This window comes from Pseudopodoces humilis, chromosome 4, assembly GCF_049639895.1.
Source record: "Pseudopodoces humilis isolate 2021_Gansu_Grassland_sample_001 chromosome 4, ASM4963989v1, whole genome shotgun sequence".
Lineage (NCBI taxonomy): Eukaryota > Metazoa > Chordata > Aves > Passeriformes > Paridae > Pseudopodoces > Pseudopodoces humilis.
Genome location: NC_142203.1, coordinates 70,678,749 through 70,694,089, shown reverse-complemented (window position 1 = coordinate 70,694,089; position 15,341 = coordinate 70,678,749). Strand labels below are relative to the sequence as shown.

Below are 15,341 nucleotides of genomic sequence, written 5' to 3'. Positions count from 1 at the left end.
GAATTTTGCTGCTGTTCAGATTATTCAACAAATGTTTGATCCAGCATTCACTGAAGTCAGCAGGATTTTTTCCATTCCCTCCCTCGTCCAATTGCAGCATCATTAGCCACATTACTTCTAACTGTTGGGCATCTACATCTAATGTTGCCTTCTCAATTGCAGCAAATAAAAATAGAAAATTAGAGAACTCAGCTTTCCATATCAGCACCTGAGGAAGGGGACTGAGCAAAATTTCCACCCAATTACCTTCATGGCCAGATGCACAAGGTTCTGATCACCTTTCCTTCAGTTTGGGAAGCAATATTTGCCATGCAGCATTTTCCAGGTGATGCTGTAAATGATAGACCCTCATAGGCAAGGTACACTATGTATGGGTGTTGCTCCTGAAGCTGCAATCTTTGCACTTCCCATCTTTTTTGCCACTTCACATTTGCAACATTAACAATGCATTAGCATAGGGATGGAGTGTTTAATATGGGTGTGCAGTTGTTTACAAATCAGTTTGCAAAGCACTTTGGGATCCTTCTGGATGGAAGGTACTATATAAGCGTCAGTCATTATTATTATCATTATCACTGTCATCATTATAAGTTCACAAGGAGACAAACAACCACGTTGGAATAACACTGGGGGTAGATTTTTCAAAGCCACAGTGGAGATTTGGGCTGCATGTGAGTGCCATGAGTGCACAGTTACTGGGAATCCCAATGGATTTCCCAGCAAGGGGAACTTTGGTCATGTGAAAGGAAGGGTACTTTCAGAGCTACAGCTCTGGTCCTTAACGCAGCACATCTAAGTAATGCAAGGGAATTTCAGCTTCTTTTCCTGTTGTGAGAGATGATTCATACCAGGACATATAGAGGGAAATGGTGGGGGATTTGATGGGAGAAAGATTTGGGGGAGCCCCGTAGGGGGGCAGCTGTATTGGGATTTGCAGCAGCTTCTGACCCTGAAGCATGATGTTCATATATCCAGGATAGTGTTAGAGGAGCTCACCTTCTCCAAAATTCTGTGCAAATTTGTCCTGGAGCAAAACCTTTCATCTGTATAGGTGAGAAAAAGAAATCAAGAAGGAGTGTCTCTGGCATTTTGAGAGTTGAGAGACAGCTGTTTTCTGGACTTTCAGAAAGAGGGTATTTTCATAACCACCAAATATAACTAACCTTCTCTGTTAGCATCTCCTGTCCTCACCACTGCTCTGCCAGGGGTTACTGTCCTTCTCATCTCTACAAACAAAAATTCTTGTTTGGATGAACTTTAAATTAAGTCCATTTCTGGGGACATTCCCACTTAAGATCAGGGGATTGAGCAGTGTAGATTTTCAGGGGTTTAATTTATTTTATTTTTTAATTTTTTTTTCTTGTTTTGGTACTTATTATTTTGCCAATGAATAGTTTCTCAAGCACTTAAATTTAGAAATTTCTGAGGACTCTACAATAGAGGTATATCTGCTGTGGAACCATGCCCCAAGTTATATATAGAAATACAGCCCTGGATTGTGAATACATCTATAGATGGCAGAGATTCTGCTTTTAATATTGCAATTTCATATCACTGTCTTCATTTTTTCTTGGGGAGGCTAAAAGCCAAGTGTTTGGCTCAAATCAGACATGACATTTTAAAACATAATTATAAAGTAATTGACTGAAACCAGAAGTTACTGTTAGCAGGTTGCATGGCTGAAGTGGAAATGGCCATAAAGCATATCTCATGACATGACAGTCCCTCGTGGTACTAGAACTGGACCTGGTATATCAGAACATGGTCTTGACAACACCAACAGAAACAGCTGCTGTCCTGATCATATGTGTTAGTATTCAGGCACCCACTTCCAAACAAAATTAACCCTCGATCTGGATTTTAAAACACCTAATTTTAGTCCAGTTTCTTAAGAAACAGAATTTATGCAATCAGCCTCTTTGTGTTCTTGTCCATCTGTTCCTCCTCCTCAGGAACTGTGCAGCCACTGAAATTTGACTGATCTGTGGCGTATTTGGGGTCCCCAGGTCTTGGATTTGGAAGTGGAGCTAAAGCAGCATGAAGTGAGCTGGAATGGAGGTGGAGTGAAGCAGACTGAAACTTGGCCCTTCTGAGTGGCTTGGCTTTCTTCTTAAAGGACAGATCATGTTATATTCCATGTGATAATGAAAAAGTAGATGCTACAAATATCCTGCTGCTTTGCTGGGCAGGAGCATCCCAGACTGTACAGCCTACACTGAAAAATGACAGTTTAGGGTAAATGGGACCTGTGGCTGAGCCACATGGAAGTAAATCAAGACTAAATTGAGGGCAAACACCCACTTCCTCAGTTTACCAGGAAATTCCTGTCCCTTTCACTAAATCAGGAGACATTAAGACCCATATGGATACCATACAATCAAAAGACAGGGAAAGGACAAAGCAACCTTTATTCATGGTATTTTTTGTGATAATCCACCTGTCTACACTATTATTGTCTTGTAATTAGGGTGAAAGACACTTGAGACAGCAATTCTCTTTTCTTTGGTTTTTTTTTTTTTATGGTTGTGATTATAAGTGGGTTTTGGTTCATGTCTGCTTCTTTATGTGTTCTTTTGATTAAAATAATTTAAGTATTTTTTTTAAAACTAGGCTCAATTAACCCTCTGTCCCTTAGTTTTCCAATTTGTAAGATAGAGCTAATAAATATGTCCCATTTACAGAAATGTTATTCAAAATTAACATTTTTACAGCTGTTTTGCAGAGAAAAACTCTTTGCAAGTGCAAAGTAATTATTGAAGATGAATTTACAGATATATGATGACAGACAACTGTTCATGTATAATCTTTAACACAACTATTTAGCACTGGCATACTTCTCTAGTAAGCTTCATGGATTACGGGACCAAAAGGGATTTGGATTTGCAATGGATCAAGTCCCTCCAAAGTTTCTATTGGCCAAGTACTTCCAAAATAATCCCACTATCATCACAGTGTTTTCATGTTCAGCTTGAAAAACAGCCTTTGATTTCTCATCTCTTCAAAGGTTCCTTGACTCCTAAGTTGTTGATTACAATTCAGATGTTAATTGAGGAACTGGAGGATGAGTGTGGGGGTTTTTTTGGTGTTTTTTGGGGGGATTTTTTTTTGTTTCTTGTTTTTTGTTTTGCAGTGGAATATTTTTGCTGGAGAAATGAGGTGGCAAAGGATGATTTTGACAATTTAATGCTGCTACGTACACTATTCCTACTTTCCCCTGCAGGGGCTTCCTTTTACAGTCCCACAATGTGCTGCTTTCCAGAGGCTATGCCTCTGATTATCTCCAAGTTGACAGCATTTCAAACAGTCAGCAACCCTGTTTTAAACAAAGCTGTGGTGATTGGTTGAAAAACACAGCCTGAAGGCCTCCTGATACAGGAAACCACTTACACATATGACATCTTCCCCATACCCTTACTTCTTCAGATCCACTCAATACCAGTTTCTACCATGATAGTGCCCTCGGGAAATCAAACAATTAATAATGGCTGAGAAAAATGCAAAGTTAATTGATGCTTGTTCTATTCTTCAATGAAAATTGTGGTTGCCCATGATAGATCTGCAATAGTATTTCTCTTCCTGTGTCTTCCCTTTTGGCGCTTCTAAGTCTTTGGGTCAGAGAAAGTGATTCTCATAAGTATTTGTTAAGTTTCTGGTCTAAATTAGCACTTCTATTGGGAAAACAAGAATTTTCTCCCTAACGTATAATTATTTTTTTTTCCCTTCATATCTTGAACATGCCTTGTAGAAAATTAAAGTTGATTTAAAGATTTTAAGATGCAGAGATTTGACTCAATCAAAATAAACCATGCTGTAATTTTAGACTAAGTTTGTCTAATGTGATACTCTGTGATGTCTTCACTTTCTAAACTAAAATGCTCTCTGCCATCAGGCATCTTTTCTTCTGATAGGTAATAATAAAGGGGAACAAGTTTTCCTAAGTTTCCTTTGTAGAAGCTACATATACAGCATCCTTAAATCCCTTTCTGAAATAAAGTTTCAAGTCCTAATTTTCTTTTGTTTTAACTCTTCTAGTGCATTCACATTTTATCAGTATTCAGTTTGTAAAATGGGCAATGGAAAAATGCATTGCTTTGATTCAACATCACCACTAAAACCCCCATGGATAAGTCACATTTGTTGCCTTTTCCTCATTAAACCTTTACTCCTGGAACTCACAATCCTCTTGGTCCAGGAAATCACAGAGGGAATTTGGTACATACTGGCAGTACAACCTGAATTCTTCATGTGTGCTGCTGCAGTTGTGTTCATGCACTCTTGCTTTCTTCCTGCTATAGTTGTGAGGCTGCACTTGGGGAAAGGAGGGAAGGTGAATGCAGGACCTTCAGGAAGACAGGAGCATTTGAAGGAGTGGAACGTGGAGACAGGATGTTCCAAGCATAACAGGGACATAAAAAGGAATGAAACATCATTTTGGACAAGCAGAAAAGGGGAGAGGAGACAAAAATGTTGAGTCGTTGGCAAGCACTAAATCAAAGAGGGGGGCCTTGAAGTCAAGGGCAATGCCTTCCATTATATCAATACAATTAATGGCATCCTTATGTTCAGTTATTTGCATTAACAGCAAAGTTAATGCCGGCAAAGATCAATGCTGAGATTAGTGATGTCCAAATCAACATGCTTTTAAGCAAATTATTTCCACTGTCTGAGTCCCTCTCCTAGTTAGTAGCATGAATCTTTGGTGGTGTCTGCAGCTCCATCAGCAGATGCCTCTTAAGGGCTGCTGTCTCTTAAATATAGTCCTACTAACATTAGTACCACTTGCACAGTAAGCAGGAATATCAGGTCAATAGATCCACTCAGTGTGGATGTCCTGTACATCAGCAACAATGTCCAGAAGCACAATGTTCTTTTTGCATTAGTGATTAACATTACTATTATTATTGAGAATATTTTAATTTCCTTTTCTTTTTGATCCTCTCTCACACAATCTGATTATTGTGCTTATTCCTTCTAAAAAGAAAAATAAAAAAATGAGCCTGTTGTCTTGGAACATTAAACCCAAGCAAATAAATCACACCAAATCCCATGGAACACCTCTACCCACGTTGCAAAGGCAATCAGACAGCTGTGGTCAGTAGCAGCTCCATAATACAATGACAATGTGCTTCCTGCCAACAGGAGGCCTGAGAGCTTAAGACTTTCAAAAGCAGATTCAAAAAGATGCCTTTGGCTCAGAGCTGGTGGGAATAAAGTTAAATCTGTGTATTTCAAAGTACCCAAAAACCTCTTAAGGAAAATATCCTTGACAGCAGTGACCCAAAATATTCTGCATTATTACTCACTCTCACACACTCGGCTGAGTGTTGATCCCTATTCATCTATTCCTATATAGTCCTCTCTGCCTTTGGGCCTTCTTGTAGAAGTTCTCCAGCTCTGGTTCTAACCCCGGCCTCTAGACTTGACAGACACCTTGTGCCTCTTGGCGCTTTGAGCGCGCGATCGCCAGCAACGGTGCTCTCCGCAGCTCCGCCGAGACACACCCGCACTACTCCATGTAGCTGCTGGCAACTCCGGGCTGGAAACATGTTGGAAAGAACTGATCAAAGTAATGTAGACAACGTTTTTCTACTTAAAAATCATGGTTTTTTTTTTAAAAAAAAAGTGAGGGGTTGTTTTTTTTTTTTTCCTTGAGAAATCATCAGGGAAGTATCTTAGATTCAGGCTTGAATTTCTTTTGAAAATTAGTGACAGTGAGAGAGAGAGAACTCTGGATTAGCAGGCTTTCAAGAAGTTAACTGAAAAAATTCCTTTTTTGGTGATCAGTCATTTATTCTCTAGCATTTCCTTCTCTATTCTTTTTAATAATTACAATAAATCTGTGGACTTTCTGAGTCGAATTTTCAGTTTGCTAACAAGAAATTAGGAAATTGGAGAGGATTCTTTAAGAAACATCTTTTCAAATACCATTCTGTTTGAAGACATGAATTCAAATTAATCTTAAGTGCAGACCATTGGCAAGATAGTTTTGCTGGTAATAATAGAATAAGGTTTCAGTGATATAGCAAGATATGAAAAATATAGTCAGAGCCCTGAGACTGTGTATGAATGGAGCAGCAGAGGTATCAGTAGCAGTGGTATCAGTACGCTTTCTGAAGGCTGGATAGAGGATGGATGGATGGATGGATGGATGGATGGATGGATGGATGGATGGCTGGATGGATGGCTGGATGGATGGATGATGTGCAATATTTTTGGTTATCAGTTAGTATTGGATAAGCATTTCATATTGGATAAGCATTCTTTACAAAGAAATATCAGCTATAATTAAATACTGTGATTCTGGCACCCAGAAGAACTGTATAACCTACTTGGATTCTAATTTGTTTTAATTTCTAGAGATCCTGTCACCTCCCTCACAAAACAGCAATGTTTTCCACCCTACACATGGTATTTTGTGACACTAAGACAGAGTGTCAGATAAGCAAAGTGCTTTCTTGCAACACTTTTTCTTCCAGATATCCCCCAGTCCTTGCTAGGCTATTAAGGAAAGCCAGAGGAAGGTGAAGGGAACGTCTTTGGGCCCTGGTTTAATTCAGAGCACCTGCTGTCTTCCTGGGTGCCAGAACTGTATAGCCTTGTTGGGAGCCAGGATGTAATAGCTGTGCCTGATAAATAGCAGCACTAAACGTGCTACAGCAAAGGTTTTCTGTACTATAATAATTGTAGGCGCTGACTTGGTGCAATATATCTTTGCCAGTGTGTAGTGACAGAATAAATAGCTGTTTTTAACTATAGGATCAGGAAAAGCTAATGCAGTGATTGAGGGAAAGTATCCAGCTAAACGTAGTCTGTCTTTGTTATGCCATCCTTCCAGCCCAGTCCTACCTGTGCTGAGGGGGTGGCAGATGGACTCCACCCACTCCAGCATCCTCTGCTCCTCCTGGGCCACAGCCAGGCTTCATTGTCAGAGCTGTATCTGCCCCCGTGACGGCTCCTGGGCAAAGAGGAGGAGGAGGCAGAGAGGAGGCTGAGAAACCAAACGTTCCAGGAAGCTGTTGGAGGGGAAACAAATCAAGGTCGTGAGTTCAGAGTCTTTGCAATCTGGTCAGACTTTGTTGGCCAGGAGAAAATTAATGTGAGTCCAGCCCAGCTCCTGGCAGGATTTCCCTCACACAGAAGGGTGCCAGGATGGTTGGTCACCATGTTGACAGTCCTGCAGGGACCAGGATTGAGAGGGGTCTGGTATCAAAGCTAATGTCAACTATTTTTTCCTGCCCATACCTGGGATATTTTATCTTGCTCAGGTGGTTGTAGGATATTTCACACAGTCACTTCCCTGCTGTGGTTTATTTTTTGGAAATTAAATAAGCACAATACCAGAGAAGAGCTTTCACTGATGCCATGCTTCAAGGCAACAGCCATCAGGAAAAAACTCAGGCTTTGTGGTGTTGTCAGAGAAAAGAATCCCTTGTGGAGGGTCTGTTTGGGGTATAAGAGAGAAGTATTTTCCTTCTTGGGCTCTGGAGTTTTATGTAAATTGATTTCATATGAAAAATTAAAGTACAATAGGAGTAACTAGCAAGGGATCTTCAGACCATGGGCAAGCACAGAAGGGGAGAGCCCTTGCTCCAGCTTGACTGTCACTGCAGCTGGCCGGAGGTCAAAGAAGGTGAAGCCTTTTGCTTCCATCCAGGAGATGACCCAGGATGAGGGTTCCCTCACAGAATTTCCAGGACAGTGTTGCATTTGCTCTGCCCTGCTTTGCAGACCATTTTTCCTTCCATCTCTTTTCTGTGGCTTTGCCGGTTATTACCGCTTGTACTGAGAGTACACTTTGCATAATTTATCTCTTTCCTAATGAGGAGATGGAGTCCTGGCTGCAGCTAATGGCACTGAATTAGCTCACCTGCAGTCTGAGTACTGGATCTCATTTACCAAATCTGCTCTGAGTGTCTGGAAGCTCCTGCCAGCCTCTGAGGTACACACCTTGGTGATGGGGCTGGATGGTCAAGAGAGCGCTCAGGGGGGAAGAGTCTTTAGTCAGCTGAGACTAAGGTGTTTGAATTTTAAGCTGATTCTTCTACTACAGTGAATGCCATACTCTTCTGAGTCTCCCTCGAGTGGAGTTACAAACAAACTACCCCCACGCAGGACCAGCAGACCCAGAAAGAAAAGGTCTGCTTGAACAGCAGATCTGCTGATCACTGTCCATGCATCCTTTTCATGTGCACAAGTGGTGTGTTTCAGGCAGGTCAAGGAGGCCTGCACAATGCTAGAGCTTTGATCACTATTAGTGACTTGTAAATGTGTTTCTTCTACAGCAAGGAAAAAAGAAGTAACAAAAAAAAAATAAAAATATTGAGAAAAGGTTTGGGTTTAGAACTTCACTAGAAAAAAGCAAAACTAAACAAACCCAAAAAAAACAATCTAAAAGACAACCAAATTTTTCCAGCAGCATTTCCACTGTAAGACATCAAAACCTATGAATGATTGTAGGAATGTTTTAAAAGGTAGGAAATGAATCCATGTCAAACTTGGAAACCATCATTTTATTCAAGAAGTCAAACATTTCATGAATTTGGTAAAAGAGTACAGGAATCCTTGTCATTTTCAGGTTGTTTAAAATGTAGTTCTTGGTTCTTGGATATGAGTTCCATCCTTATGCCCTGTCTGTGGGGCAAAAGATCGCAAATAGAATACAGATCCATGTTTATGCTGTACACATCAGTCAAAAATAAATTCAGTGGTATTCTGGTAGGGCTTTTTATGTAAGAACAAGTGTACAATCCTGTTGGGTCAAACTAGAGATTCACAGATTAGCAGAATGTCTAACTGTGGCAAGAAGCACACACTCAGGGAAAAGGTACCAAAAAGAAGGTATCCTGACAGTGATGGCACTGATTCATTAAACTCCTGTATTTCAGGCAGTGCTGCCAAGCCTTGAAAGAGTGCTCATCATCACACACAAAAATTCGCGATGGTGACTAAACTTGTTCCACAAACAGCAGAGAGAAATTGACATATCAGAAAGACAGGAGCTATCTTACCCTAAAACATGTAATCTTTCCTGGCCAAAATCATCTGATGCCTTAACTGAAATTTTGTCATAACTGAGCTAAAGTTTTTTCTCAGTGACATGCTTTAATACTATTTTCATACTTTTACTCATTCTTCACTTCTGCACTCTAAGCAGGACCTATTCTTTCAACTGTTTCCTGTGGACAGTGTTTTCTTAGCCTCTAACTCACCCTTCTCTGAATTCATTGATCAAACCACACATTTCTTTAAGGAGACTGCCAAACCTTGGTTCAGCTGGGGCTTTTTCAGTTCAAAAGGACTGTAAAAGCTGTTCACCTCTTTTCTCCCATGGTCTAGTTACAGCCACTTGAGTTAGGAGGCATAGTGAACAGTGTTAATGCACTATGCTTGAAGACTACATCAGTGCTGCTAGAGGATATTAAATATTTCATGGTTTGTTCTTGTTTCTTTTCTCATCATACTGCATGATTTCAGCATCTTGTGCAGCCTCACAGAGGTTGCTTTAGATAATAATGACTGGCTAATGCAAGGCAGAAGAACTCTCGTGTCCTTGTGGTCTTTTATGGCCTTAACTTTTTTGAATCTTCTGTTGTATTTGCTTGTCTTTCTAACACATTTATTTGTATCCATATGTGTGATGCATGTTAACGTAGATAAGTACCTGTACAATTATCCTTATAGCAACCATTCCACATGTTTCTGTGATTGCATTTACGCATAAATCCACACATGTCTGGATGAAAAATGTGAAAAACATCTGTAGAGGCAACACTTGGAAGCACCCAAGTGTTTTCCAGCCCAAGGATTAGACTTGCTGGGTTTGGCAAGGCTGTTTCTCTCATGGGAGTTAAGGAATGGAACTGGGGACCGATCCTTGAAAAAAAACTGATCTTCCTCTTTACCTCTGCAGTCCTGAATAGTGATGGATGCAGAACTAGTGTAACATTTTTCCAGCACACCCAACTTTTCCCTAGATGAAAGCAGGCTGAGGGGCAGAGCCATTTAGCTGTCCCTCTGTGATGTTCTTCTCTGGGTGAGTGACCAGGTTTCTGGCCAGATCCTTCCCTGCATACACCTGCAAGTGTTCAGATAGGAATTTCATCACACCATGTCAGTGAAAATCATCCTCCAGGACAAACATGCTGGAGAACAGTAGTCCCAAAAGTAGCCTAAATACCAGGAAAATTGCCAGACCCTGCTGCACGCTAGACATATGCTGAAAGCATCTCTAGACCATGACGAGATCCATGAATTCCTGGGCTTATTTTTCTTCCAGCCTCCTGTTCATATTCATGAGTTCAGTGCTTTCAACATAGATTTTGTTCTATCTTCTGTTCTGCTTTCCAAGGAAAGAGAAACACAGGTGCTCTTAATTCACAGATTTCTGTGTATTCTTGAATTAGAAAGAAAATGTTGGAAAATGGAAACAATTTGTGGTTCTGGATAGTCTCTCAGTTTGATTGGGATTTTTGGATTCCTTATCACCACTTCTACCCTGCTACTCTCCCCCTCCTCTCTGCCTTTTGGGAGCAAAATCTCTAAGTATGGAGACAAAAACTGTACTGGAAATCAGCAACTGGGCACTTGCTCTATAAATTTCACATGCTGATGCATTTCTGTGTTAGACAAAAATAGCAACAAAACCAACAACAAGAACAGCAAAATAAAAAAACTGTTTCATGCAAATCACTTGCCACTGACTCTTTTCCAAAACAGAAACATTTAGTTTATAGTGCAGTGCAGCTGGCTGCTGGCCCCCTGTGGAGATTTCTGACCAAGGTACCATTTAGAAACAATTTGGCTGATCCATCTTATGTATTTTTGGCAGGTCTTGTCCCTCATTTCTTCTTTACTAAGAAACTATGATAGATGAGTCTCAGTTACAGATGTCATCTGCTAGATTCTCCTAGAGGATTATTTAAAACCTGGACCACCTGTAGATGTCCTATTCATCCTTTGGACACCTGTCCCAAGATCAGACAGCCTGGGGTAATCCTATCTGTAAACTCCAGAGCACTTCCTCTGGAACTCTTCAATATTTCTTAAATCCAAGTTCTGCAGAAATCAGTGGTAAACCTCTGATTTGTGCCCAAACCCTGTTCATCCACAGGGTGATTCTCAAATTATGGAGATTCCCATTTCATGATTTGTTTGTCGATTAATCTAATCTTCATAAAGACTTTCTTCTCATTAAACTTGACTCTGAATTCCTAATTGGGGTCAGTATTAAGTCTCATTCAGGTTGCAATTCAGTCTCTTGGCAATTTGACTTATTGTCAAGAAGTGCCATTATTTTGTGAGATAACCACAGAAGGAGCCTGATACAGCTAATTCAGGTGTTTATCCTAATGAAAGCTGTGGTTAAATTCAAATGCTTAGGGAAACATAAGGGTGTGTGCAGCATTCTTCTTTTCCTCTTCAGCTGCCCATTGTTGCACTGTCTCTATCTGTTCCTTCATAATACACAGGTGAAAAAAGTGTTCATCTATTGTGACCTTCATGTAGTCACTTAATCTCAGTTACTAGAGTTCCTGTAACTTTCCATCCTTTCCTATCCATCATCTCTGCTTACATTGTAGAGTCTTTAGGCAGCTTAAGCTTCCTGGTAGCACTGAAATAATAAATCATAAATTATATTAAGGTCATCTCTCTTCTCCAATATTGTATTTAAACAAAACATATATGGTTTTTCATCTGCTTTTCAACCATTGTTATCTTACCCTTTACAGGCTAAAATGAGACCTCTTACTGGATTACATTCAATGCACACAAACTTTAGATGTCTGAAAGTAAGGTGCTAAGGTTAATCTGGTCATCTAAACCTTTCTATAGACAGTGGAGGAGAAGGACCATCACAAAATAAAGTTTTTCTTGTATATTATGAAACTATGACTAAGAACAAAAGAAATCTCTCTTCGGACATATGTGCATCTCTTTATTTGCTCACAGAAGGAGATGGAGTGATTAGGTTAAACTAAATACTACACTGTTAAAGTTCCAGTTGACAGAGATTAAATTAATCATATGCTAGATACACACCCTTCTTACTGTGTCTGTGTTTTTTCCAGTGTCCTGGTTTTATATTTTCTGCTTCAGACACATTTTTCTTATATTCTCTTTTCCATACAAGCACAGGGCAGCTGCTGTTGTAGTAGACCCTAAGACAAAAAACGCAGCTCTAAAGATGTCATGTAAGGCTGGAAATGCCTGTGATTGTTCAATCATGAAAAACATTTCTTCTCATCCCAGGTTTACCATACAGTTCAGTGTTGGTGACAGCCCAAAATTTATCTGTGCTAACTTTCCCATTAAATGAAAACATCCCACTTACCCATCTCTATTTCCCCCTCAAAGATATTTTTGTTGATGTGTTTGAAACTTTGATATTACATTGATCTTTCTGAAGGCTGAAAAATTAGCACTGTTTTACCAAAGTCACTCTAAGGATATCTGCTATTTTTGTTTCATTTCACACATCATGTGTTGATTCTTGAAGGTGTAGTCTATGACATATAGTGACATGATTATGCGAAGATTGCCAAATATGTTTTGGACAAAGATTCATTACGAAGAATCTTGAATAACCTCCCATGATAGACAGTAAGATAAAATATTTAAAAGATTTTTTTTAAATGGCTAGATTTTAGATGTGGCTGCATATGTTTTATACACATAGCATTTTGCACATGGTTCTTTCTTTCAATGAAGTCAAAAAGGAGAAATGCATTGTCCAAAACCTCCTGACATTAAAGAGGAGCTCTCTGAATTGAAACCTACCTGCCTCAACAAGAATGAACTTAGACATGCTAATTTAACATTTTACTTTTCTGTTTTCTTTCTTTTCTTATCACATGTGCTCTTTCTCATATTCTAGTTTTAAAAGTACAGTCTTATAAGATTCACAATGATGGGTCTTTTTTCTTTTTCTGTTAACTTATTGTCTGGCTATAACTCATGATAAATTTCAGACATAAAACATGCCAAAGTCTACAAACCCAGTGGATCACCACATGAGATGAATAAAAAGCAGAGCTGCTATTTATCTGCCCTTGGAACTAATTAGTAACTGCAGCTCCTGGATCTCTTATACTCTTGATACTCAAGCATGAACAGAACCCAGTTACACTTCAGGATGCCTACTTATGTGTTACTTATTATTAATTTGTCTATAAAATGCTTCTCTTTTCTCCCAAAATGATTTAGATGTTGCCTGGATCCTCCTAAGTTCCAGGTAGGAATATGGGAAGGGTTAACTGCATACCTATACAGGATACAGGCTGACTTCCTGCCCCTCAGCAGAGAAAACCATCTTTACCAGCTTAGCTTCAGCTGATCCTGCTTTGTACTGAAGGAAGCCGACCTTTGGAACTCCCTTCCAGCCCTGTTCTCACTGATTTCCTTCAGGGAAAAGAAAGCTATCCAAAGCAATTTAGGGTGGGGTCTCAGGAGAATGCAGTACATTTTCTGCAAAGGGCAAAGCAAGGAAGAACTCATTCTGCTAAAGTTATTCAATGCTATCCCCTGCCAACATTTACTTAATTATCTTTCTGTTCTATAATGGCAATTGAGTTACGGCTCTTTCCTGGAACTTCTATATCCTTCCCCAGTGAATGTGTTTGTGTGTGTATTTTAAAGAAGAAATTGAGTCCAATCAGTTCTGCTTTGCTCAAGGCAGAATTTATGATGGCCTTGTTAGAGAAAGAAGCCATGAGGCAGGAAAGGACAGTGCTGCTGCTATATTTTAGCTGCTAAATATGCATCGTAAACTGAATGCTCTCCTCTCCATACTCTTCAAAATGTCTCAGGGATGTTGTTGCCACTTGTCAGGATCGTGCACTGCCTAAATGTTCCGTCTCTCTGCACTTGCTCAGCTTTTCCAGATTACCTTAGTCCTTGTGAATTACATTCACCCAGACCTCAGGCACACAGATTTGGTGTTTCAACTCCATTCCCTCACTGCAGAGTCAATTTGATGTCCATATAAAAAAGAATGGTGATTCTCTGCACAGCATGTCTTCCTGGTGAAGTGAAGGCGTCATTTTCTCTACTATCCACTTTCCTCTGTGTTTCTTAGGAGAAAATAGCAGGATGGGGATCTTCTCAGCTAATTGTAGTGCTAGTAAAAGAGAAGGTGCTCAGTCTAGGTTCCTATTCAAAGCTCTCTCTGTCATCAATAGGGAGACACAGGCACCTTTGTAAGCCAGTTGATGCCTCCTCTTGCAGCACAGAATGATTCACTGCATGGGGCACCTGACTCCCCATTGATGACACAGCAAGTGGAGATGCCTGGAACAAGCCTGATATCTGAATTTTGCTGGTTCAGTTTAAGTGAGCTGAATTCATCCCTCAGTTATGCACCTGACAAATGAGAATGGGCTGATTTCTCCTGAGATATTTGAAGGACATGTACACTCTGAGTTGTTGCTCAATTGGTATTTCAGTGAGACCACAGTAGATGCTAAGGATTTGTACCTTTTTCTGCTCCAGGAGCTTTTCCCAAGGTCTCCTAGTTAATACTAGGAGTTGCTATCAAAGTCAGTTTGCTCCTCACTTTCATAGCCTACACTTACATAATTACTAAAACACTGCTCCTGCAGCAACTCTAAGAAAGCCATCAGCCATCAGCTGAGTGTATGAGTAACAGCATAAAAGAACAAAATCTATAATCTCTTTCCTTGCAGGAGATTTTTGAAAATTAGGACACATGGGAACACTAAATTTCAAGTTTTAGAGGGTTCTTCCAGTGCTAATTTTTCAAGATGATTTTCATAAATTATTGTTAATGCTTGTCTGCAGCATGAGGAGACCCCAGGCTGGGATAAAGGTCTGCTGTGCTGCCTTTTACCAGAAGAGAATGCAGTCATGGCAACGTAATGCAAGTAAAGAAAGAAAAGATGAAATATTTTGCCAGTTACTGATCGTGTGATCAGGAAAAAAAAAAAAACCAAGCCATTTAAAGAAACACTTGACAACATTCCCTCCAACTCCCTAGTAATGAATAGTTTCCAGCTCCCAAACAAGAAGAGACAGAGTGTAACTGAATATAGGCCCAAGGTGCCTTTGCACTAATCCTCATGTCCTAGGGTTATTTGGCTTTAGTTTTACTTAGTGTCAAGTTTTACTTCTATAAAGAGAAAAGAGAAAAAAAAAGAAAATAAAAAAGGAGCTGATGAATTTTCCACTTCCTATGGAATGAAATGCCAGTACCTGTTGAGCTACATCTTCATCGCTGCCTTGGGGGTATTTGATTTCATGAATCTGATTAAATTATTCTGCTTTCAGTATTTCTTTAATATTGCTTTATAAAATATACTCCTAGTGGCTTCAGTAGTGAGAGCACT

General features: G+C 39.8%; 1 protein-coding gene across 9 annotated transcripts in view; it reads left to right on the top strand.

The window, feature by feature from the left end:
- The window catches only part of CELF4 (CUGBP Elav-like family member 4), a 694,539-nt gene that overhangs the window by 305,728 nt on the left and 373,470 nt on the right, over positions 1 to 15,341 (top strand). The window lies entirely within an intron of this gene.